The following is a 23,232-nucleotide window of genomic DNA, read 5'->3' as shown; positions in this document are numbered from 1 at the left end:
TCTTACTTTTACAGAATATCCAAAGTTTACATAACTGAACTGTTTCTGTTGTAATGGGGGGATGCAATGCCTGGTATAAGTGGTCTGCTCAAGACAGAACAGAGGTCATTACATTTGCTTTAATTATCATTGTAATAATAATTTTAATAAAAAAATATATCACAAGTGCTGAATGGATTCCCATAAAGACAGTGTCCATATTTTGCATTATATAGAAAAGAAGAAAAGATCAGAAATTTGGAAGAAAAAGAGAAGTTATTCTTCCCATTTTGTAGGTGGCGAGGCCTGTAATTAAGAGATCAAGTGACGTAGCCAGGTTTGCTTGGGAAGTGGTACAGGAGTTATGAACTGAGCCCAAATCTAGCAAGTCTCAGGTTGCAGTTTCACAGCGCAGCTGAGCTACTAAAACTGTAGCTCTCGCTGAAAAAGGAGACCTCATTTCCTGCTGCTTACTCCCTTCTGCCAGTTCTGCTGTTTGCTTGACCATTCACTGAGCCAGCCCAGGGAGTCCAACAAGCAGAAAACCCACCTCGCCCCTGCTCCTGGGAGAGTGAGGAAGGAGGACAGGAGCACCGCTGCTTTCTCCTAACTTTCTCTCGCTGTATCTTTTTTAGTAACTGCAAAGATCTGATAACGTTGTGTGAGCCTCTATCAGCAGCATAATCCCAGGGCAGCAGAGGTTCAAGCACTGAAAGGGAAACCTGCCCTCCTTCCCACAGCCACTGCTCCCGCTGTGCCGGTGCGGTAGGGGCTGGCGGGCTTCCCGTGTGGCTGCATGAATTTCAACATCAGATCAGCACCACATATCTGCAGTGAAACATGGACTGCGTTTCTCCCTGCCAGCGATAGTGTAGAATAAAGGTGGGAGCACTTAAAAATAGCATAAGTTGGCAGACAATGTCATTTGTGTGGTATGTGTAGATCACTTCCCATCACTTGTCGGCTCTATAAGAAACTAACTTCGTTAATCGATCCAAATGTAATTACTAAAAATAAACAAATCAGCAGCACTTTGCTTGGTCTTTACGGAATAAGTCTTCTGTTAACTGCAAAACCATCTTCCCATTTCCCTTGATACGCTAACCTCTCTTTACTGGCCCACTTATTAGTAACACTTACTTTTGGGAGATTGTAATGTCGCTGAAAGCACACAAAATACAATTCCTCTAGCCATTAATCCTTGTCTTGATGCTACCTCCACAGTACAATGCCTCTCTCTTTTACCCGTTTTTTTTTCCCCTCTTTTTTCTCTTTTTTTTTTTCCCCTTTTCTTTTTTTATCCCCTCTATTTACCCCAATGTGGCCACTCCACAAGGTAATTCCTTTGTGGCAAGATTGCCGCAAACTAACTCCTATTTACACTGCCTGCAATTTTCAATTAAACACAAGAACTTAACTTTAGCAGAGGGTCCTATAGAAGCTGCAGGGTCCAGCATTTGGGACTTAGATTTGCTTTCCCAGCTTGAGACTTTGAAGTTGGGAAGCCTGAGAGAGTGCTTGCATGAGGTGGTAAAGTGTCTTTCAAATAAGAGCTTTAAAGCAGAAAACATGTTAACCCAAGGGCTCAGAGGTTAGGGAAAAACAAAAGGTAGAAAAACAAATCTCATCAAGAAATGATGTATAGGTCTGGTATGCAGAAACATGATTTAAGACAATCAAGTTGCTGAATTATCCTTTGTTACAATATTATATTGTCAGAGACATGAAAACTGGACTTTTAAAGAATATCTCTAAGGTGTCCAGTCTAAACCAATTAGGCTTTAAGCAGGAGACTGTGAAATGCCACTTAACATGCTGTTTTTAAGCTTATGAAAACCAACTGTAATGAGAGGAAAAAGCTTACAGTTCCTTTTGTTAAATAGAAGAGCCACACAAGAAATTATAATCAGGCAGTCAGAAGGATTTCAGTGTATAAAACAATTCTCATTGCAGTTTCTCATTTAATTCTCTCTCTATTGGAATAGTTAGTAAACAGAAAAAAAAATATATATATTTAAATGTGAAAAATGCCATGTATACATGTGCAATTTATTTTGTATGTATCTATCACGCTATGTCATTTAAAAATCAGCCAAGATTTTCCAATTCCGTGAAGTACTGCGTGTCTTATAGTGGACAAGAAACAGTCCTGAATATTTTTGATCCTGTCAGTGCCCCTGCTACAGCTGTGCGCAGCCATAGAACAGCCATACTGAACGCATTTTTTTTTCAATTTTTCCATCAGCAAATCAGACTTAAAGGAAAGAAAAAAAAACCTATGTGTTGTCTGCTAATGAGGATTAAATCACGTAATAACCAGTGAATAAAATTTTTAGTACGCAAACGTAATGTGCTAGCTGTTTAACACTTTTTACTACTATTCTGAAGTATCCAAGAAAAATGTGTCTGAAAAGACTTAAATCTGAATTAGCTTAACTACTTTTGACAAGTTTACACGAGAGACATCGAGACTGTGTACTACTTGCTACTTTAAGTTTCCTCCTGGCTTTCTGTTTGAAAGATTCCAGCCAAAGTTAAATCAATCCACCCTTTGCTGATTTCCAACATTAGACATGTCCCCAACTTTTTTTTTTTTTAACCTTGCTTTCAGACTGACTTTCTCCCAATTGAAATTCAGTCTCTCAATGGTTGGTTTTTTCCTTGCTTCTAAACGTTGATAAAAAAGGGTTTTCTTCGCTCCCTCAATTTGATGTGACAGGGCCCTGACATGAATAATGGACGTGTTTCTTTCACAGGCAAATCAACTTAATTTAGCATGCCTTTATACTTTCAATAGCAAAGCCACAAGCCTGTAAATTCCATGAGATCCTTTAGGTTTGCAGAAATCTTTAGAATTAGCAGAAAACGTATAAAGTAAACAGCACTTATTTTGTCAAAATACTTGAATAACTTTTATGCAGGAGTTAGAGATGAATATATCACTTCCTAATCAGATTGTGATTTACATGCAGTTGAGGATGGGCTGCCTGGACTCAGCCTGTTCTTTTGCTAAAGGAGAAAAGAGGGGTAGGAGGAATAAATCATCACAAACATTAAATAGAACTAAAATCACAAACTCTCCTCCAAAGCCAAAGGAGAGAAGTGGAATTCGGAGTTGGGGTTTATGCAATAGAGGTTACATTAGGAGAACCCTGTCCTGTGCCCATCTCCCTGCACAAACGCGCTTGGAGGAGTTACTGCTTTGCACAGGTTTCTGCTGCCCAAGCAGGAAGCAATGAGGAGAGAAAAATATTATTTACGAAAAATTATTATTTATGAAAAATCATAGGAGGGTGAGAGCTCAAAACAGTCCATCAACACTGCACCATGTGTAGTGATTGGTATAATTTTAGAGAGATGGAACTTAGTGACCTGTCAGGCTGTGATGTCGTTGTTAAGATGCTGTTGCTTAAGCAGCTCTGTCTCTGTCTGCATGGTGCTGGATATGATGCATTAATGGGATGCTGCAAGATTTGCCTTATGTTGAGCAATCAACAAAATTATTTGAAGCATCAGAGAGAAACTTTGACTTTCTGCTTGATTGTGTTGTTTCAGGATGTAGGAGACTGGACTGGTACCCTTGTGACCTAGTGTCAATCTTTTGTGAAGCCAACAACTGCAAAGGTGAGCTCTGCTCATTTCCCTCATACAATTCCAAGGAGAGGAAATTATAGTAACTTTCTCAGCTCTCCCCATTCACCACTGGGACTCATCTCCCAGGATAGCTACTGGTAGAAATCAGCCTGGTAAGGCTATCAAAGAAAAAGAGAGACTAATTCTATTGTCATTACTTCTTATCATAACATCAAGCAGCTGTAACAGCTCATTCATTAAAATACCCTAACGATGTTGATAATCTATCAGTGAATAGTAAATAGGTTAATTCGAGGGGTACAAACTCCATTGCTAAGAATCATTTTGCTTGCATAACAAACCAAAAATCCTTCATTTTCCTGGTAGTAAATAAATAAAGTAGAAGCTAGTTAAATGAAAGAAATTCTTCTCAAAAGAAATACTGCTCAAGTCTAAGCAGTCAGACTGGGCTAGGAAAAAAACAGCCTATGCAGATGCTCTGCTGCATTCAGCCTTGCTTCACTAGATGAAATCAAGTTCCGTGGCTAACGGGATCCCACATACCTCCAGGTCTGCCTGTAATAAGTAGTTAATCAGCCAATTAGGGGAGCCAACAATTACAAATTGGGAAGAAGAGAGAAAGGAAAGAAGAAGGGGGGAATGAGTCAAGGTAGGCTGTAATCCCTTTGAAAAGGTTTCTAACATTAACTCCTAAAGAATTACGTTCTACCATACCTTGACTGATTTGTTTTCCCCCTTGCTCCCCCTTCCCCTTTTCCTACTCGTTGGGTCAGTTAATTGGCTGATTAACTAGCAATTACCTCTGGGACCAGCTCTATATAGGGGCTCTTTTAATCTAGAATTTTATTGACAAAGGCACCAGAGCAAATTCATCTCTGGTGGAAGCTTGCCGGAGTGAATAGGCTGACACCCAGGACAAAGTTGATCCATTGTATTGCAGGCACTGTGTTTTTAAAGCATTTGATTAACTTGGGACTTTTAAAATTACATTCCTTTTCTGCAAAATCTGTTCGTTTTGGATAGAATTGGGAACGAGAGCTTGCAAGCGAAGCCTGTCAGGTGGCTGATAACTGTCTGGAGCAGCAATATCCTCAGCCCCTGCATCTGTACTGCTGTAACAGCAAAACAGGGTGACACCCCCTTTTTCTCCCCAGCTGACGATACTGCAGTCTCACTGGCATAGACTTTTTACTTTGATTAATTAGCCTTAACTCTAATTCCCATGCAAGCACCAGAGGGCAGGGGACATCCCTTACCTTTGGCTGCTAAGCCTGATGTGTGCAGGTGACTTCCTCAGCAAGGGGAAGGTGGGCCTATAAGTAACCAATGACTCTATAAGTGACCAGCTGCACCTAGTCCCCTCTCAGGCCCTGTTTGAACCATCTTTTATGTGACTTCTGCCTCTCCTCGTTCCTGGCTCTTCTGCTGGCTTTTGTAGCCCCATAAGGGGTGCTTTGTGCTGGGGAAATCAAGCCCAGTGTATTTGCTGTGCTGCTCTAAGTGCCAGAAAACTTAAATGGGACTCTGCAAGTAGGAATCCTTCGTTCTTGAAAATGCCTGTGTTGTTGGGGCTGACTGCTCCTGCTGCTCCCTCAGGCTGCTCTGCTGGGGAAGGAAATACTGAAGGAGATGGACCTTACACGCCGTTACCAGGCAGTGGGGAAAGCACGATACAGGAGGGGATGGAGAGCCTGTTTTGGGAAAACTCACACCAAAGAGCCAGCTCTGAACACTGGAGCCAAAAGGCAGGGGATCAGATTATTGAGGGATCTGGCAAATTCCCTAGAACACTGGGAGCTGGCAGGAACACATCCCTCCCTGCATGAAAGGAGCTCTGTATTTTACAGTTTCAAACAGTGCATGGGTTAAAAATAGGCTAGCCTGGGAATAAAACAACATAAAGATGAGTAATATGGTTTATCTGTGGAGAGGGGAGAGGAGGAGAAACAATATCTTTTCCCCATGATACGTAAGGACATAAAATCCTGCTGCTGAGTGTTATTTTCTAGGTAAGCACATGGCACCGGAAGAGTTTTAGCAGCAGATCTGCAGCTGCTGTCCTGTTTGTGGTGCTACAAAGGCTGCGAAGAAGAGTGCAGGTGGAGTAAAGTGATTTTGCAAACTTAGAGGCCAAAACCAGAGACACCAGTCGTAAAAAGGACATTGGCTATTTTATAGAGATGGAGGTGGGAGATATGATTGCATCCTGCTGACGTGCAGTTATGCAGCTCTCCAGAACTAGCCCGAAGTGGCAGCATCTTCCAGAGCCAGCTCTGCTAGCTGCAAATGTCAACAGTTCTACCTGGAGGTCACTTCTGCATGGGAGTTCACTCTCAGGCCTGTGGTGAAGGCGTAATGTCAGCATTCTCTCAGACAAAATCTTCCAGCCTAACCCAAGCTATCCTGTTGAAAATGTTTAAATTAACCCATCCAGTTTTTGCCTGAAGTGGTTTGAGGGAACTCAGAGAAACCATCCCATAAATCAAGCAAATGGGGCTGGAAACCTCCAGCAGATGATGGTAGCAAGCAGCTGGACAGTGGTCGCTTCCGGACCGCGGCAACAGCTGCCTGCGGAGCAGACATCTGCCCGTATCTCCTCCAAAAAGGACAGGGGGTGGTAGCTGCTCCAGTGCAGTGCAAGTATGGGTAAGGTTTCCAGAGGATGTAATTAATGACAAGGATTTCACCGTTCTAGACAAAACAGCGTGGCCCTTTTATAGAGAAGTTGAGTTCAAAGGACTGTGAGCTGACAGAGGCTGAAGCGTGTCTGCGGAAGGAATGCTGCAGGTGAGAGCTGGTGAGCACGGCACAGCTGGGTGAACGGGGGTGTTCTGCTTCTGTACAGCGTGATTCTGAGCTGGCATTTGGGCTCTAAGGCTTATAAGTGCTTACATCGTGCTGGCTTTTTTTTAAAAAGCCCAGTCCTTTCTCTTTCAAACTTCTGCACTGTATTATACCTGAAACGAGAGGAGATTCGGGTTGGAAGAGTGAAGAAAAAAACCAGGGAAGGCCACTCCTTTCTTCGGGGTGAGAACATGCTTCCTGGCTCAGGAATTAGCTGAAAAAAAAGATCAGTTTGAGAACAGTCTTATCATAATTGGTCTCCTTGCAAAAGATACTTGCTTTGCTGAAAAAACTCTGTTACACTAATGGTGATAAGAAACTTGTAATACAATTACAGGGTCTGAGGGATGGGGGTGTCAGAGGGAGGTGCCTACTTTGAATATCACAGGTATAAGTTCAACCCCACAAGATATTTTGGAACCTGAAGAAACATCTAATACCCAGTTTACATTTCTTTTAGAGGACTAATACATTTCTAGTATCTTCTGGATAATACCAGCACAAACTTGTCACTTTGGTGGTCTTAATTCTGGATTCCCTGGAACACAGCTCTCCCTAAACTGAGACATATAGCAGTGCTGCGAAGGGGGTGTTGTGGGAAGCTTACCCAGGAACCATGTGCATTACTAAAAGCATTCCTGTCTTTGCAGCTCTGAGAAGTCCTTAATGCTAAGGGTTTGGAGGCCTCAGATTAAAAGTAGATATTCTTTAGATGCCAAGTTCTACTATATATGTCATATGGGCCATATTGAGGCCAGACAAAATAATCTTTATAATTACTTTGAAGTGGAGTATATTGGTCCTATAAATTAAGATCCCAATTTACAGACAGAAACGCTAATACTATTACTGAGCATGAAAGGAGGAAAGAAGTGCATGCGGGAAGAGAGTCAGGATCGATGTAGTTGCTCTGATCCATTCCATTAGTGATTGAGTTCCTGTGATCAAGCCTTCCAGCAATAAGCTAACTGAGCAGTGCCTCTTTTCCAAGGATTAAGCTTAGATAGGAGCATGTGGTTCTTCATTCTGTTTTCCTCCACCTGCATTCCTTACACAAGCTATTAGCAGGAGTTTTCAGCCATGGCACAGAGCACAAAGAGAATGAATGGCAGGTCTGGGAACATATCCCAGGACCTGATAAAAGGTCAGAAGTTTTACTATGAGTTAGAAAAGTGCTTTTAATCCTGAGTTTATTGAGGTCTATAAGGAAAGCGGTGGGTGCTGTGCTGGGCTTTGCTCTTAAATCATGTGCAAGTTTCTATCCTGGTAAAGGGAAGAAGGAAAACAGGGTTTTTGCTTACATATCTCAGTAGAAGACAACCTGAAAAGGGGATAACAAAGAAGGACGTCAGTTAGGGACTTCCCACATCTAGGAAAATGCACAGCATGTCAGAAGTGATAAATAAGAAGTTATTTATCACAGCTTTTGAAATTTTTCTTGTCATAAACTAGACAACTGTGGTTATAACCACAGAGAAAAGGTGAGGTTAGTGTTGTGGACGTTTGCTCTAGAAATAAGAGGGCTACAGCTTGTAAAATTGAAAGGAGGGTTTTTGCTTATCTGTTCTACATTCCTACTTGTTCAATATCTCTGAGTCTTCTGCTGCATTCAGTGGTCTCTTGTATGACGGGATAGAGGGAGCAGAGCCTTTAGCGAGTGCTAAGTTCGTGGTGCCAGCAGCTAGGTGCTGGGGTGAATGGGGCTTGTTTGGAAAGGTGTGGAATGGCAGGTTCTCTTTGAATCTGGGATTCAGGCAGCTTTTGTTCACTGCTAAATATGGATTACAGATACAAAGAGAGACAGCTTAAACAGACCAGTAACAGAAGTAAAAACGTTACAAAACCGCAATAAAAAAAGAGCTGACTGCTTTTTGGTGAATCAGTCAGTTCACCCTTTGGGCTGTGCACGGTGCCTCTGCCCCGTGGCCCTTCTCACCAGGATGCTTTCCCTTTCCACTGATGGTAAAGGCAAACACAATAATGCGAACCAGAGCAGAGCAGTGATAAACTGTTACATTAAAAAAAAAAAAAAAAAAAAAGAAAATCTAGTTACCCTGTTTTCCTTCTCATGCCCCCATGCATCATTGTACAGGCTCTGAACAGACAAGCCCACTATTACAATGTTGTCAGGGCCCTGCTAGTTTTCTAGTTCAAATCCTTGTTCATGCTGTTTGCTAAGTACTTGTTCACTGTGACAGCTTTCAGCAAAACAGAACACACTGAATGCTTCTTTCCAAACAGCTCTGTCCTGCTGGGCTTCAAGTGAAACAAGCCCTTCAGACTCCATCATGTGAACTTTTCATAAGGAACAATCTCCTTTAGACAATTCCTTTCAGAGATACTATCCGTGAAACTGGGACTTGGGGATGAGGTGACATCACAGCCTTCTTCCTCTGGCCAGGGTCATGGCCACCAAAGTTGTATTTGTCAGGAGGCCTCCACATGGCATGGTGCATGATTTCCTTAATTGCCTAATGTTTCCCCATTAAAAAAAAAAAAAATCTGCAACAACTTTAAAGTGTGTCTTAATATGTTTTCTACTGAAAGAAAAGCACACGCTTTCAAGCAGATAGTCAAAGCCTTGGTTGTAAAAATCAAAATCGATTAGGGAAATGTAACTCACATGCAGTTTAATCTTACGGGCAGATGTGCCAAAGCTGGTGGACCAAAACTGAGAGAGATCTTTGCTGCTTCCATTGCTGATGTCTGTACCTTGTGCCATTCCCCTCTGGATCACTGCCTGTGCTCTTCTTGGTGACAGTCATGCACAGGAATAGACAGGAGGTTTGATGAACAAGGTGTTTTTACCACCAAGTTAGCTAATAACAGGGACAAACTGGGCTGTGTTAGAGAGCCTGGGAGCGTGCAAAAGGTTGTGCACACCGCAGTGGCAAGAACTTAGCCCCTTGGATCTCCTCTCACCCCACTGAGGAGAGACCGTAGAAAGGTACCACCACCTTTCCAGGAGGTGGAGGTCAAATTGAAGGCCTATGAAAGCTTTTCTAACCCAACCGACCATGACCCCACATGCATCTGCCATGCGTGGACAGGGGAGAAATACTAACGTGGTAGAAGCACAAGGGAACAATCATATGGAGAAAATCGATGGGGTAGGATGGTTGTAGGTGTATGACTTGATGTAGAAAATGGTACTTGTGGAGTTGGTGTGGTCAATTGATAGAGGAATGGAGCATTTATGTGGATTTATGCTTTTTGATTTTCTTTGTTTGGAAAGTTAAGATATGACAAAGACACCTCATGAATGTCTTGGTATTTTGTACTGATATTTCTTTTTTACTGGGGTACTGCATTAAAGAACGGTTCTTCTGCAGTGCTTTATTAAAAAAAAAAGAAAAAAGAAAAAAAGATATCCCTCAAATGTGTTAAGAATGCATTGACCTTAAGTAGCTTGAAACAAAATTTCAATTGGAAAATACATGTAAAGGAATATCCTTCAATACCAAATGGTGCCCGGTCCTTTTAGCTACCTGTTAGTGAAATCAGTAACTGAATGTATTGTTTTACCCACGCTCCCCAATGGAATGTATCCAAGTTATGAGCTCCAGAGAGCCTCTTTTCAGTACTACTTGTATATAATGTTGTTTTCTAATACTGGATATAGATGTTCAAAGGGAAAAGAGTCCGATGTGTGTGTGAGAATTGTTCATTAGAGTGAGTTCTGAAATCCCAACCTAAACTTTGCATTTTCACCAGGCTCCTGGTGAAATGGCACACTGTCTGTGACACTCCTGGTACACTAAGTTTGTGCCACTGATCTCACAGCAAAGGTGGCCAAAGGACACAGCAGCCCAAGCCTACAAAGGATTTGTACAGGCCCTCAGGTATCTCTGAAAGTTGTGGCTTAGATGGAATTTCTTCCTTCTGTGCTTCTATAAATGTGAGCAAGGTTTTATTTATCTGGCTGACAGAGTCATTCTGTGGGTCAAAGTCAAAGGACAAGTGGTTTATATGAAAATTTGGTCTATACCATATGTGCTTTTTACTTTTTTTTACTTTTATTCCTCAAGCTCCTAATGGGAAATACTTGTTTATAACTGCTAAAACCTATATACAGCCTTCCTATGTACTTTGTCAGAATCCCTGCAGAGCTCTAGATGAAGTTAGTAACAGATTGGAGCACATTTGGGGTAACTCCACAAGTTACTCATACTCCTGTGTAAACGTGGCGTTATCCTGTTGCTGTTATTCTGTGGTGGGAGCTGCTCTTTATAGCTGCATCCTACCTTAACGAGAGGTCACCGCCATGTGTAATTTCACGGGTATTTCCATACCCCAACGTAGAGGGAAACTTTGAGACTAATTTTTAAAGATACTGAACAGAAAATTACTGTTACATTTTGGTTGGAGATATAATCACTTAATCCTTGTGAGTCCCTCATTTGTATGGAGTAGATCGTCTTCATGTTCAAGTATTTATTTCTGTTTTTTTTTCACAACTTGGGATCACAAAGCTGTTTTATTCCCATCAAGGGTGCTGGGCACTTTCTATATGCCATATTTTGAGACATTAATGTCATTTTAGCAACAGTGAGTGACTAATCATTAATCCATGATAAAGAGGGAAAAAAAAAAAAAGGCACAAGGAAAAGACTTGAGAAGAGTCCCAGAATATTTACAAATCATTTTGCTATAATGTCTGTTTAAATGTAATCCTGTGAAATTAGACCTGACATTAATAATATTGTTTTAATACAGTGTGCCCTACAATGCGCATCATATCCCATGTTCACATTCACTTGGTGTTGCCAGTGATAAACAATTAATTTCAGGTTTGGAAATCTGTTATGCGACTCAGACTGTGTAACCTGTGGCTTCATTTTACAGGCCCTCATTAATAACAACCAGCTTCTGCATGTTCTTTGCCCTTTAGATCCATATAAGTCCTTATGTATACACACAGAGGAAAGGAGAGAAAAAAAGGAATGAACTCCAGATAGGAGAACTTGAACACAGAGAGAACTGATGGCAATCCTGTATTGTATTTGTTTGTGCTGCCTAGAGGAACATAACTTCTGTGCTTAACTATTTTTCTTTAAAAGTGCATATCACGGATTTCAAGTGCAGGCTGTAATACATGCAAACAAACGTCGTATTCATTCAGCAGTGGTTCTCTCCCGTTCACTCCTCTGCATTCTCTTGTCACTCTCAAAAATGAGAAATGCATGTTTCCAAGTGGGAGGATGAGGGGGCACTGGGATCGAGCTTTTTCTATGCAACCCTTGCTTTTTCACGATTCATTAAACCCTTTCTCCCTCGCGTGTAATTGGACCCCTCTCATTTACATGCATGAGGGATGCATAATTCTGAGAGAGGTGCTGTGGTCCAAAAGGGGAAAAAAAAAAAAAAGAGAGAGACAGTCCTTGGGCCAGGGTGCAGGAGACAGGGAAAACTGGGCGAGAGCGCCTGGCGTAGCAGTATTATCGCATCTCTGGGGCGCTGTGCGGGGACGTTAAATGCTGCTGAGGGAGCTTCGTCTGCCTCGAGCCTCCAGGGCTATTGCCTCCTTCCAAGCCAGGCTTTGCTTTGCCCTCAGCTCCCCAGAGAAGGGGCAGCCTCTGGGGCTTAAATCCCGGCCAGCGAAGCTGAGACCCTGCCTCTCTTTTTCCCTGCAGTGGGGAAAATAACACTTCGTATTGAACAGGTGTTTTTTTTTTTTTTTTTTTTCTTCTAGGACTGACAGATATAATAGTGTTGTTGCTCCTATTCATGGCAGGGAAAAGCATCCAGCCAAAAGGTGAAATATTTTAGTTGGCTTTTTACTGAGTTAAATTTATTGAGTTTAGAAAACTTAATGGGGCATCCCATGTATGGTAGAAACTGCTCCTCACTTCCTTTACACAGGCTCTATTTTATCTTTACTCAGCACTTGAAGTCATTGGGCTGGTGCTGAGCTGTATTAAATAATGCCCTAACATTGTAACTCCTGATTTAGCAGTAACATGAAAATATATGAGACGATATTACGAGATAGATAATGAATAACAAAGCTTTATTTTAAGCTTTGGTTTTGGCTGTGCAATGCAGAGGCCAGACTGTCTGCTTATAGGTAAGGCAAAAAGTTCGGCACTGGTACCGTCCCCACAGGGGAACCACAGCCTCTCGGGATACCTGCGCCATCCCGCTGGGCAGCTCTGCCCGTGCCTCTGTTTTCCAGCCCTCCCTCGGGGGGCATGAGCAAGAATTACTCTTTTCCTAGTACCCATAACATAAAAAATAAAAATAAAAAATAGAATGGAATATTACCCCATGGTGTAGGATATGGGCTTGTGCCTATTGTCAAACACTTAAACACATTTTAGATTTAAAAAAAAATAAATTATTTTTTTCTAATTATTTTGGGAGAAAATATTTGAAAACTATCAGGGCTAAAATTTGTGCGTTGTTGATGGGAAAAGTTTTTAAGGAGAAAAAAAATATACGTAAATATATTAATGAGTGTTTCTGTTAAGCTCTTACTTTATATGCCCAAGCCCATCTTTTAGCTTAACTTCTATTTAAAAAGTTGAAAGAAACTAGGAAATCCCCGCAGAGAACAGCCAGCCACACTTCTGAATTTCAATGCGTCATTCTAGAGGAGCGCCTTTGATTTTAAATGGTAACGTTGCTGCTTTAATCAGGAGACAATCCTTATATATTAGTTGTACTTGCCTATAATTGTAAGAGCTAAATGATACACAAAACTGGATACACATCTTTGCAGGCCGATTAATGGGGAGGACTGAAAGCAAAAGTAAACACTAACCTTACAAAATAAAAGAAGTTAAAAGATAAGTGTTAAGGACCTTTTTCTTTTTCTTTTTTTTTCCTTCTTTTTTTTTTTTTTTGAGAATAAAACAAGATTTAGTAGCTTTCCACTTAATTTAAATGAAAAGAATCGCTACCTTACATATTGCACTGATAATGCGGGGGAGAGCGAAAACAAAACCGGCTTTGTGGCAGTGACACCTCCTATAGTTGTTGTGAAGAAACTTTTCCCCTTGGTATCTGCTAACCAATTCTAATTAATGCTGCACATTCCTCCACTGAAATCATTTAATGCATAACAAGGGGGGCAAGGAAAAAAAAAAAAAAGGGAGAGAGAGAGAGGGAGAGGGAAGAAATTCTCAATGCTCATGATTGCCCTGTTCGAATTATGAGAGTGAAAGCCCGGGCCCCCTAACCTACTGTCTGTAAAGCAGAGCTTTGAAAGAGAGCTGCAACCTACAAAAGCTGTCAATCTTCCTTGCCCCGAAAGCCTGGGTTCACATGGATTCAAGTGACAGCCCTCCTCCCCCGCACACAATACATCAATCTGTCTCTCCCCCGAGCACCCACAGCCCATTGTGCGAGCCGCAGGTGCCTCACATAGCACCCATGGCCCCCCCCGGCCCCCCCTGAGAACCGGCCCTGCACAAAGGCGCCAGGCCGCGGTGGTGCGAGGGTGCGAGGGGCAGTCGCTTGTGGTCTTTAGTTTTTTTTTTTTTTTTTTTTGGGGGTGGGGGGCAGGAATTCTGCTTCAGACCCTCCTTGGCAAGCCTGGCTGCCCGCCAGTGGTTGGGGCTGGCACGGGGTGTTGGGTGCTGAGCTCCTGGTGGCTTGACGTGCTGCAAGTAAGTGGCAGCACTGATGGATGGATGGGGTTCCTGCGGTGTCAGGAGATAGGGAGGAGGTGGTGCAGGGAGTTGTAAGGGCCTCAGCTGTCTTCCCATTGCCTTAATGGGCCACCAAGACCATATTGCCTCTGTCTGTTGAGCCCAGGGGCATGGGGCACTGGGGGGCTCTGCTGCCGCTGGGCCCAAGGGGCACTGGCTGCCCATTTGCTTCTAGGCCTTGGCTGGTGAGGAGCTGAACTGTAATAGTATCCCAGGTTTTCTGCAGACCTTGAGTGAACTGCTTTGTCACTTGATGTCTAGGTTGGCTCTACGTAAAATATCGTGAAGGTTTTTCTTCTTTATCCACGCCTCTCCTCATTTGTAGGAACTGTACGTTTGGGGAGATGTTGTTGTGTTTGTGAGATTTTACAATGCCCAGCATAGGGCAACATTTCTGCCATAAAATGAATTAGCGGTAATGGTAATGCAGATAATGAAAAAGAATCGCATGCTGTGCCACATCCTGCAGCGATAAAGTGGCACTGTTTCACCTCGTGCTGTTTTCCGTGTCTGAATTGTGAGTGACTTTTTCCCCCGTTAGATCCAGCAGTACTGAGCTGGGTTTGTAAAATCCAGAAGGCAGCCATAGAAATTACGGTGTCAGGAAAGTGCACCAATGGGATGTGGGGAAGAGGGAGCTCATCTATCTACATGCCATTAAAAGTGGCATGTAACTGGCTATTAACGTTCATTTTTTCCAACACTTAGAGCATGGATCTTCTATTCTGCTCTCTTTCAGCAGAAGTGCATAGTTTGCTGCTGGGTAAACCAAGAAGCCTTGTATGCTCAGAAGTCACTCAATAACTTCGCTTTTACTGAATTAAAATTTGCATGAAATAAGCTTCTTTCAACTCCCCTTTACACACCATATCAAAAACAAGCAAACAAGCAAACAAACCAATACAAGCTTGACTTCTTTAAGTTCCTTTCCAGAACTTTTTTCTTCTAAAACATCCCAGCAAGTCTCCCGTTCCCAAGTGACACAGCTCCATTATTCCAGAGTTGTGCCCTAACCTGCAGGCTTTGCTGGGCAGTGGAGGCAGCCCACAGCACAGGAGCCCGAACGCCGCAGCAGTGCAGCACTGAGCCGAGTGCAGGCTAATTGCTGGAGTATTTCCTTTGCTTTTGGTAAGGTTTTGCTTCAGTGGCTGCAAATTAAAGTGACACTGCAATTCAAGTCAGCACAATGAAATGATGCTCTTGGTGCTTTGATCTTGGTCCTTAGATAGATAACTTCTTAAAAAATAAAAAAGAAACTGCTCACTAATTTGGTACTAAGCATCAGTCAGAGATCAAAAATGTCAAAGCGCAGAGCGTGCTTGTAGATGTGGTGATAATATCTGTAGGTGAAGACAGGTAGAAATTGCATGTTCCACTTTGCTAGTTGAAGAGCTACATTTCAACTTGCATTTCAGATGGATGTTTTAAAAACACCAGCCAGCGCTGGGGCTGAGAGAAACAGCACTGCAGCTCAGTCCGGCCTAGACAGGTGAGTGTACTGGCAAAACTGTTTCTTTGAACTTATTTAAGGCAAAATCACAGCTGTAGAATGCCAGCTCTGTTGCAGTGAAGCAAGAAGCTGAGTGTATGAACAGAGTTTCATTGCTGGTAGCTTTCTCTCCGTTCAACTGACAGAGCACCTTCAGGCAGAATTTGAGCCTCCTTCCAAAATATATGAGAATAGCAAATTCAAACTGGCATTGGCTTGTCTCAGCAATTTCTCACAGTATGTGATCAAATGACTGTGTCGTATGATACTTCTGGTTTTCTTCACTCACCTTCAAGACTAGATAGTGTGAGTGGATTACCCAGGACAGCAGAACGTAGGAAAGCTCATCCATTCCAAGCCAAGCTTTCTTTACAACAGATTCCCACAGATGTCAGTATTAAAAATTGTCTAACTTCAAGTGTAGGATCAAGTCATTAAATTAGAGGCTTTCAGCAATTCTGATCTTCTCTTCTGGGAATGTGGCTGTTGAGTAGCTGCTTTTGTTTCCTTCTTAGGGTTGAGACAATTTCAGAGTACCTTGAAGATTCAGCATTTAAAATAGTTCATTAAAGACAGGGATGCCCAACCTTTGACAGGGGAAGAGTGCAAAACAAAATTGAGGTGTGCAGCACTGTGTTTTGCTTTCCTCCTTGACTTAAATCCTAGCTTTTAAATTCTTGTGACCACAAGTGGCATGGAAGGATCGTATAGGCAGATGTTTCCCTGAAGCCAGCACTTCACCAAAGCTTTTAGAGAAGTGCCCTTTTGCCTTGAGCAGGGGTTCAACCAGGTGACCTGAAAAAAACCTGATGTGCCTGACCTCTGTGCTATGGTCATCTGCACAGGAAGTCAGGGTCTGGCAGTCCTGGCTAAACAGGCCTCTGAATCGAGCTTTGTTCTCCTGAACTGAAGCACCTTAGGAGAACTTTAAATCTATGCCATGCACAGGAAAAGCTAGCCTAACTGTGGCACCTCTCACTGATGGTAGCTGCTGTCATTGAACAACAAATTAAAAAGCAAACAGACAAATAGGATAGCTCTTCAAAGGACCTATATGATTCTTTCTTATGTAAGCAATCTTCCAAACACACACAAATGATTTAATAGAAATACTTGCATTTAAAGATAAAGCTAACAGCCTGGATACTAAAATGAGCATAACTCATGTGAAGTATAATTTCCAGTAAGGAAACTGGAACAGAACTGTGGAAGTGATTCATTAGCTGTATATTCAGCTCCAGCACAGTGTTGCAGACAGTTATGGCGCGCCCTTAATTGCTCCTGTTAACATCATATTCTAGAGCTCATTAGTGATAAACAGTGTGTATTAATATCATTCAGACAAGAACTAAAGATTTAGGTGGAAATCCATTTGCTGTGATGGCCATTAGTCAATTCAGAGTTGTTGAATGATGCTTGAAAATTTAATATGTATCGGGGGAGTCAATATTTCATCAGGCAGATTCCCTCATCTTCCCATGAAAAGTTCTTTGTTTGAAAAAAAGTTACTTAATGGAAAATGCGCTTTTGAAAAGGACGTGTTAAGCTCTACCCTATTGGTGTCCTAAACAAAGTAAATTATAAACAGTGATAGAGATGATTTGGGGGTTTGATAGAATTGTGCTGCTTGTCACAATAGTAAATTTGGCCCAGTATTGCCAACTTAAATGTTTTACAATGTGGAGACTTCTCAGCTTCAGTTTAACTTTCTGGCTCTGGTCAAGTCACTTGCTTTAAGTACACAAATATATGTTGGGATTTCTCCAGACGTGTCTGACTGACAGCACAATTTGTTATTCCTAGTTCTTAATTCCTAGTAGTGACACTGCACAAATGGCTCAGTATTGGATGCATGAATATAAAATGTGCCAGTAGCACAAATAGTCTTATTCACTCTCTGAAGCAGCTGTAGAGTAAATTCACCTGCTCCCTCCCCACACACCACTTCTTTTCCTGTCTTCCTGAGTGCCAAAAAACTTCCATTTCTCTTTATAACATTGCTTTGAATGTGTTTTTCTTTAGGATGTAGAAGACCTGCATTGCTGGTGGCCTGTGTGATCTGAGGAACAAACATGGTGTGGGTGACACAAAGACATAAGAAACAGTCCTGCAGCATGGCTCCTGTTCCTCGGTCTGGAGACGTAAGTCACATTCATCCATCTGCTGTTTGTTCTCCCTGCTAAAAATTCTTTCTTCTAATTAACCCAAGTAGAAATTGTCTCCATCTCCCACAGTACCCAAGGAAGTCACAGGAGTCAATACAGGCAGCTGTGCAGTGCACAAAGAGCAGCACCACTGCGGAAGGAGGAATTCAGTCCAGGCAAGGAAGAGTGTTCAAAGTAAAGAGATTCTCCAGATGGTTGTGCTCGCTTGCTTGACAAGTGGGGCTGAGCAAAGCTTAATAGCTACCAACACCAAGGAGGAATTTTGTTTCCCAAAATGCCAATTCCAAGGAAAGAGAAAAATAAATAACACTGAGTAAGTTTGATAGTTTCTCAAAATATGTTACTGCTTCTAGTCAGTCATTTCCTTACAGTAAGTGAAGGCATACAAATCTGCACCTGGTTTGGCTTTGTTGTCCTTCTTAACTATGTTGACCTACAAACGTTAGCTCACTGCAGATGGTAGGCAAAATAATGTGCAAAAAAAGAGCTGGCAAGTGCTGCTAGTTGTTTAGATGTTGTACGTTTGTCATCAATGAAACACATCCAATTGATGATGCCACTTAAAGATGTTTCCACTTTTTGTTTTGGTTTTGCTTTTCATCTGCTTTGCTCCTCTTGTGCAGAGGTGCTGTTCAGGGGTTATCGATGTGCTCTGCTATGCACCACTGCAGATGGCACCCCACTGGCAGCGTTGTCACTGGAGAGCTATGTCAAAGCTGCAATATTTTAGTTAAAAGAAAAAAAAATCAAATAAAGGGGCTGGTGTTTTGTATATTTGAAAGGGAGCCCAGTTCTGGCATAGACATTTGTAGGAGGATCTGGAACACCTTGAGAGATTTTAAAGGAACTTGAAAGGGGAACTTAAAAAAACAAAACAAAACAAAAACTAAGTCTTTAAAGTTAAATTGAGAAACTGTCCCTTTTCAGTTTATTAAACAATAGTAAAGAGGTAAATTGTTCATTGAGTTATTTATAAAACAAGAGTTGGAAAGGAGACCTTGCTGTTTATGCTGACAAAAGGTCTAGTCTGATTTAACAGCTGGGAGCAGAAACTTGCTACATTCAGTGAAGGTGCCATTTCCTACCAGCGAGATGGAACTGGGGCATTGAATTATCTTGCTTGGGTGAGAAAGTTTGTCATTGTTTGGAATCCATCTCCAAGATACATTTAATTCAGTTTCTGGCAAAAACTGTGTAATCTGTATATGTAAGAGATAAGACTAGATCAACCTAATGCTACCCATCATAGCCCTCAGAATCCAAACTTCTGTGAAAGATGGAAAAGCACAGGGAAATCAGCTGGATATATTTGGACAATATTGCATTTGATTTTTCTTGATATGTTTCACATATGTATTCCATGTCTGTCACCAAATTTCTTCTACATTTTTTCTTTATTAATCTAAAGAAATCAGTCAAGCCCCCACCTGAGGAAGTCAGCATAAGGGTTTTCATTATCACAGGTCACCAATTCCTGATGCTGAATGCCAGCAGTGATGTTTAGGGTGATAATTGCTAATGACAGCACAATGTTCCCATGTTTAGCACCATTTCTTATTTATTCTCTAGTGCATTCACGTCTTGCTCTTTTCAGAGGAATTAAGAGGGCATTTCAGTTTACAGGAGGCAGCATAGCTGATCTGTGTGGCTGTATTTGCCAAAAACCCCAGACTTTTCAGAACACAAAATGCCTGAAGTTTACCCTTCTCCTTTTGCTGTCCAAAAGGCTCTAGGTGTCCAATGCCACCGCTAATCCTGCCTTTATTTCTCACAGCTGAGGGTTGGATCCAGTTTGTGGCTTCCGTAGGGATAACAGCGAGGGGCTCCTCACTGCAGCTGGGAAGGGAAGGAAACACTTTTTTTTTTGCCCAGCTCCTGTTTTTCAGCATGCAGCCGGTGACCGGCTCTGGTGTATTTGTGGGTGGGGAGCGCCGCCTGCCGCAGGCATCACGCCGAGCGGGGCGCTTTTGGGGCAGGCAGGAGCTACCCGTGATATTCGCAATTAACCTCACCTCCAGGCTTATTTTCAACTGCTCAGCTAAGAGCTAGAGCTCGGTTAATGCCCTTTGTAGCAGTCGCTGATGTCCACGTTGCCCCAGAGGAAGGAGCACTGGTGGGATTAATACAGTCTGTCTAGGGAAAGGGAGTCACTACCTGAATCCTTTTCTGCTTGGGTTTTTCAAACAAGAACAGAAGGTATTTTATTTTATTTTATTTTATTTTATTTTATTTTATTTTATTTTATTTTATTTTATTTTATTTTATTTTATTTTACTTTATTTTACTTTATTTTACTTTATTTTACTTTATTTTACTTTATTTTACTTTAATTTTATTTATTTCCAGAAGCAGACTTCTAGTCATGCCATGTGCAACAGATAGCCCCAGAGCAGAACTGGCAGGGCAGACTCTGCTATGCAAGCTCAATGAAGCTTTAAAAGGTTATTTTAACTTTTTTTTATTTTTATTTTTTTCTGTAAGAAACTGCTTAGATGTCTATTATACTGACATTGTTCGTAACTGCGTGATCTAAAACGAGTACCAAAATTCTGTGAAATTTTGTAACCTAGGCCTTTGGACAATCATTTCAGCAGGTAGAGAGCAGCAAATCCCCACTATTAATCTGAAGAAAATCTTAATTTACATCAATTGAGGATATTAATTTCCTGTTTAAAAAGATGAATGGCGAAAAAAAAAAAAGATGTGTTAAAAACGATCTGTCTGGCAGCCAGGATCCTCTCAGCAGTATATGATCTCGCAGACCAATTTGATCAATAAGTGTCAGAGCTCAGATGGCACCAATGGGCCTTAATGGTCCTGAGCAGCCTCACCTGTGCCCTCCTGTCCACACCCTGCCCCAGGGACTGAGAACCCTATGTAAGCCCAACCCCAGACCTTCACTACCTGCTTGAGCTGCTGGGGAGGGGAGATGGGCTTTGTTTTAGCTGCAGCCATGCTGCTGCTGGTGTTTCAACCCTATTGCTCTGTGGACTGGTGGCCCAGGCTGATGTCCAGGAGTGGCACTGGATCCGTCTCATCACTACGGCCCTGTCTGGCCACCCTGGGGTTGTGTCAGGCCCTATTGTTGCTGGACCTGACCCTAACCTATGGCTTGGTTTCCCAACTTAACCTTGGATCCGCCTTGTTCCTATGGATGTGTTTGGTGATCTGGCCTCTTGCTTGATTCTGACTGCCCCCCGGCCTGCCTGGTTCCTGCTCCGGGGTGGTGGGGTGAGTCCTGGCTGGTGAGGTCCTGCCCTGCCACGTGGGTTATTCCCTCAGGTCCTGGCTCCCCGTCCAAGAGAGCAGCTGGCCCTCACTGCAGGCTGGGAATGGTCTAAAAGCTGAGCTAAAAGATGCTTGTTTGTGGCTGTTAGCTGCTGCCACATCTCAGCAGAGACCAGGCTGATGCGATGTAGTTTCAATATGAATGCTGATACCTCTTCATTCTTTTACAGAAGTCAGCTTAGACAATTGTGAAGAAGAAACTGAGTTTCTGAGGTGCAATTTAACCACTGCTGTGATGAGAAGTCACAGCTGTGAAAAACAAAGCTTGTTAGATTGTCCCAGCAATGTATGTTATGTGCAAGCCAGAAGCTTTGCATATCTCTGGAAAAATGGCATTTTTTGTGCAAGTAAGGAAGTTATGGTGAATCATCTGTTCCACACAGTGACTACAAAAATCTTGGCTGTTGAATGGGCTACCTTGCCTCAGCTGTGAGCTGCTAGTCTAGTTTTGGAGGGTTTAGGAGGACAACACTGTGTTCCTGTGGCTCATGAAAGCAGCAGCCCTGCTTTGTCTGTTAAAGTGCACACTAGGGGATATGTTGCAAGCATCTGAGAAGTCAGCATCTTGGTAAGGCTGTTATGGGCCATAGTATATCCTGAAGCATCCTCCCTCTGCAGCCCAGAGCCAGCCCCCAGTGAGACAGATGCATGACAGTGTGCCTGCTACTAGACACGTCCCAGGGTCCAGGTCAAAAGCCCAGTAAAACTGTCTCGGGAGCCTGACAGCAGTTTTTGCTCCAAATCCTGGTAGCCACTGAATTGTTAAGGGCTTCCTGGGATGTGAGGTCTAAGTGGCTTTGTCCTGGACATCTTGATCTCCTACCCAGTCCAGGGCTTGTGACACATGCTGACAGTTGTCCCCAGCACATCCCTGCACACCCTGCCTAGCTGTGTCTGAACGGATGAAATCTGTGTAAGTTTGCAAGTGTGGGGGTTGCACTGCCTTAGTTAGAGAGACCGCAGCTAAAACAGCACCTTTCCCTTGTGTGAGATCCTCTCTCAACTTTTATTACCATAATTTTACCTCCTCTCCTGCAACAGATGTTGCTGTGTGAGATCATCTGCCAGATGAGAGATAGCTGGAGTCCAGTGTGGCCAGGAGGGATGATGTCCTGATGTCCTGCTTTGCTACAGCTCGCTGGAGGAGATGTTGGGGCTGGGCAGTGGCAGAAGGCTCCTACCTGTGTTGGCCCTCGGAGTCCTGGATGTGCAGGTAAGTAAGCTCTGTGCTTCTCAGCGTTTGCAGAGGGGACTTCATTTGAAGGGACTCCTTTTAGCAGAAGTTTTTTTTTTTTTTTTCTTTTCCTGGAGAATGAATAATATTTACCTCATTGCATTGGGAAACAGTCTGGGGAGCAGCTGCCTCAAAGTCTTTCCATGGAGACCTAGAAACTGTGCAGAGAGCTTTTACTTCTTAAAAACAAAGAGTCATACTGTGCTGTTTTTACTTAGGCTGAAACCAATTCCACTGGCACATTATGGTGAGCAGTTACTATTTATTTCACTGGCAAACAAAATCCCCTCAGAGAATAACAAGCCTCTGAGCCTTTGGTGTGAGCCCACGGCAGCAGAATAAACCAGAAACTGGTGCTGGTTAGCAGCGGTCAGTTAGCTTTAGACCTCCCGGGGCGCTAGTGGGAGAGTAAATGTGAGCTAGTCAGAGGCTGCCTTTATTGACAGGAGCTTTTCTGAACTAAGCACTGTCCATCAGCCCCTTCTTCAAATACTATCTTTATTTGCAGTGTCCTGCAACTGTTTTAGAAGTGCTGGCAGCAACGCAGGCTTTTGAGCATCGGTTCCTCGCACAAATGGTGCTCGGTACCTGAGGAGAAATGGATGTGACGTGGCAGAAGAAAAGGGACTGGCTCCACCCCCAGCCCTGGAGACACATGCTGATGTTTCTCCCGCATTGTGTGGCTGGTGAAAGGCTGACCGAAGTGCATCTTGTCTTTGGAACAACATACAGTTGAACCAGCAGATGGTAAGGCACTATTTTTTTGGATTTCATGATATTTGGTGGCATAGAAAGTCAGTGGAATTGTAATCATTGACAGCCCTTTGGCTTTCTCTCACATGATGCTGTGCAGTACTCATTGTTTTTTCCTGTTGTGATGGCTTGAAGTAGGGCTTGTTACTCTGAGCACTCAGGGCTCTAATGTGGATTTTGTCTCTTGTGTAAAGACATCTTCTGAAGCTGGCTTCTGGATTTTCTTCCTTGTGA

General features: G+C 42.7%; 1 long non-coding RNA gene across 19 annotated transcripts in view; it reads left to right on the top strand.

The window, feature by feature from the left end:
- The window catches only part of LOC308177422, a 70,741-nt gene that overhangs the window by 20,907 nt on the left and 26,602 nt on the right, over positions 1 to 23,232 (top strand). For 14 of the 19 annotated variants that reach the window (XR_013939075.1, XR_013939076.1, XR_013939077.1 and 11 more), the window contains 5 exons: positions 15,485 to 15,558; positions 17,581 to 17,699; positions 17,793 to 18,036; positions 22,053 to 22,224; positions 22,754 to 22,992. This is a non-coding gene — a long non-coding RNA (uncharacterized lncRNA). Of the gene's footprint in view, positions 1 to 6,268; positions 6,361 to 15,484; positions 15,559 to 17,580; positions 17,700 to 17,770; positions 18,037 to 22,052; positions 22,225 to 22,753; positions 22,993 to 23,232 lie in introns of all 19 variants that reach the window. The other 5 variants (XR_013939092.1, XR_013939091.1, XR_013939082.1 and 2 more) reach the window with 5 other exon arrangements.

Source organism: Anser brachyrhynchus (assembly GCF_964034855.1).
Source record: "Anser brachyrhynchus genome assembly, chromosome: 13".
NCBI lineage: Eukaryota > Metazoa > Chordata > Aves > Anseriformes > Anatidae > Anser > Anser brachyrhynchus.
Note: the sequence above shows the minus strand (reverse complement) of the source record. Positions and strands in the feature narration are given on the sequence as shown.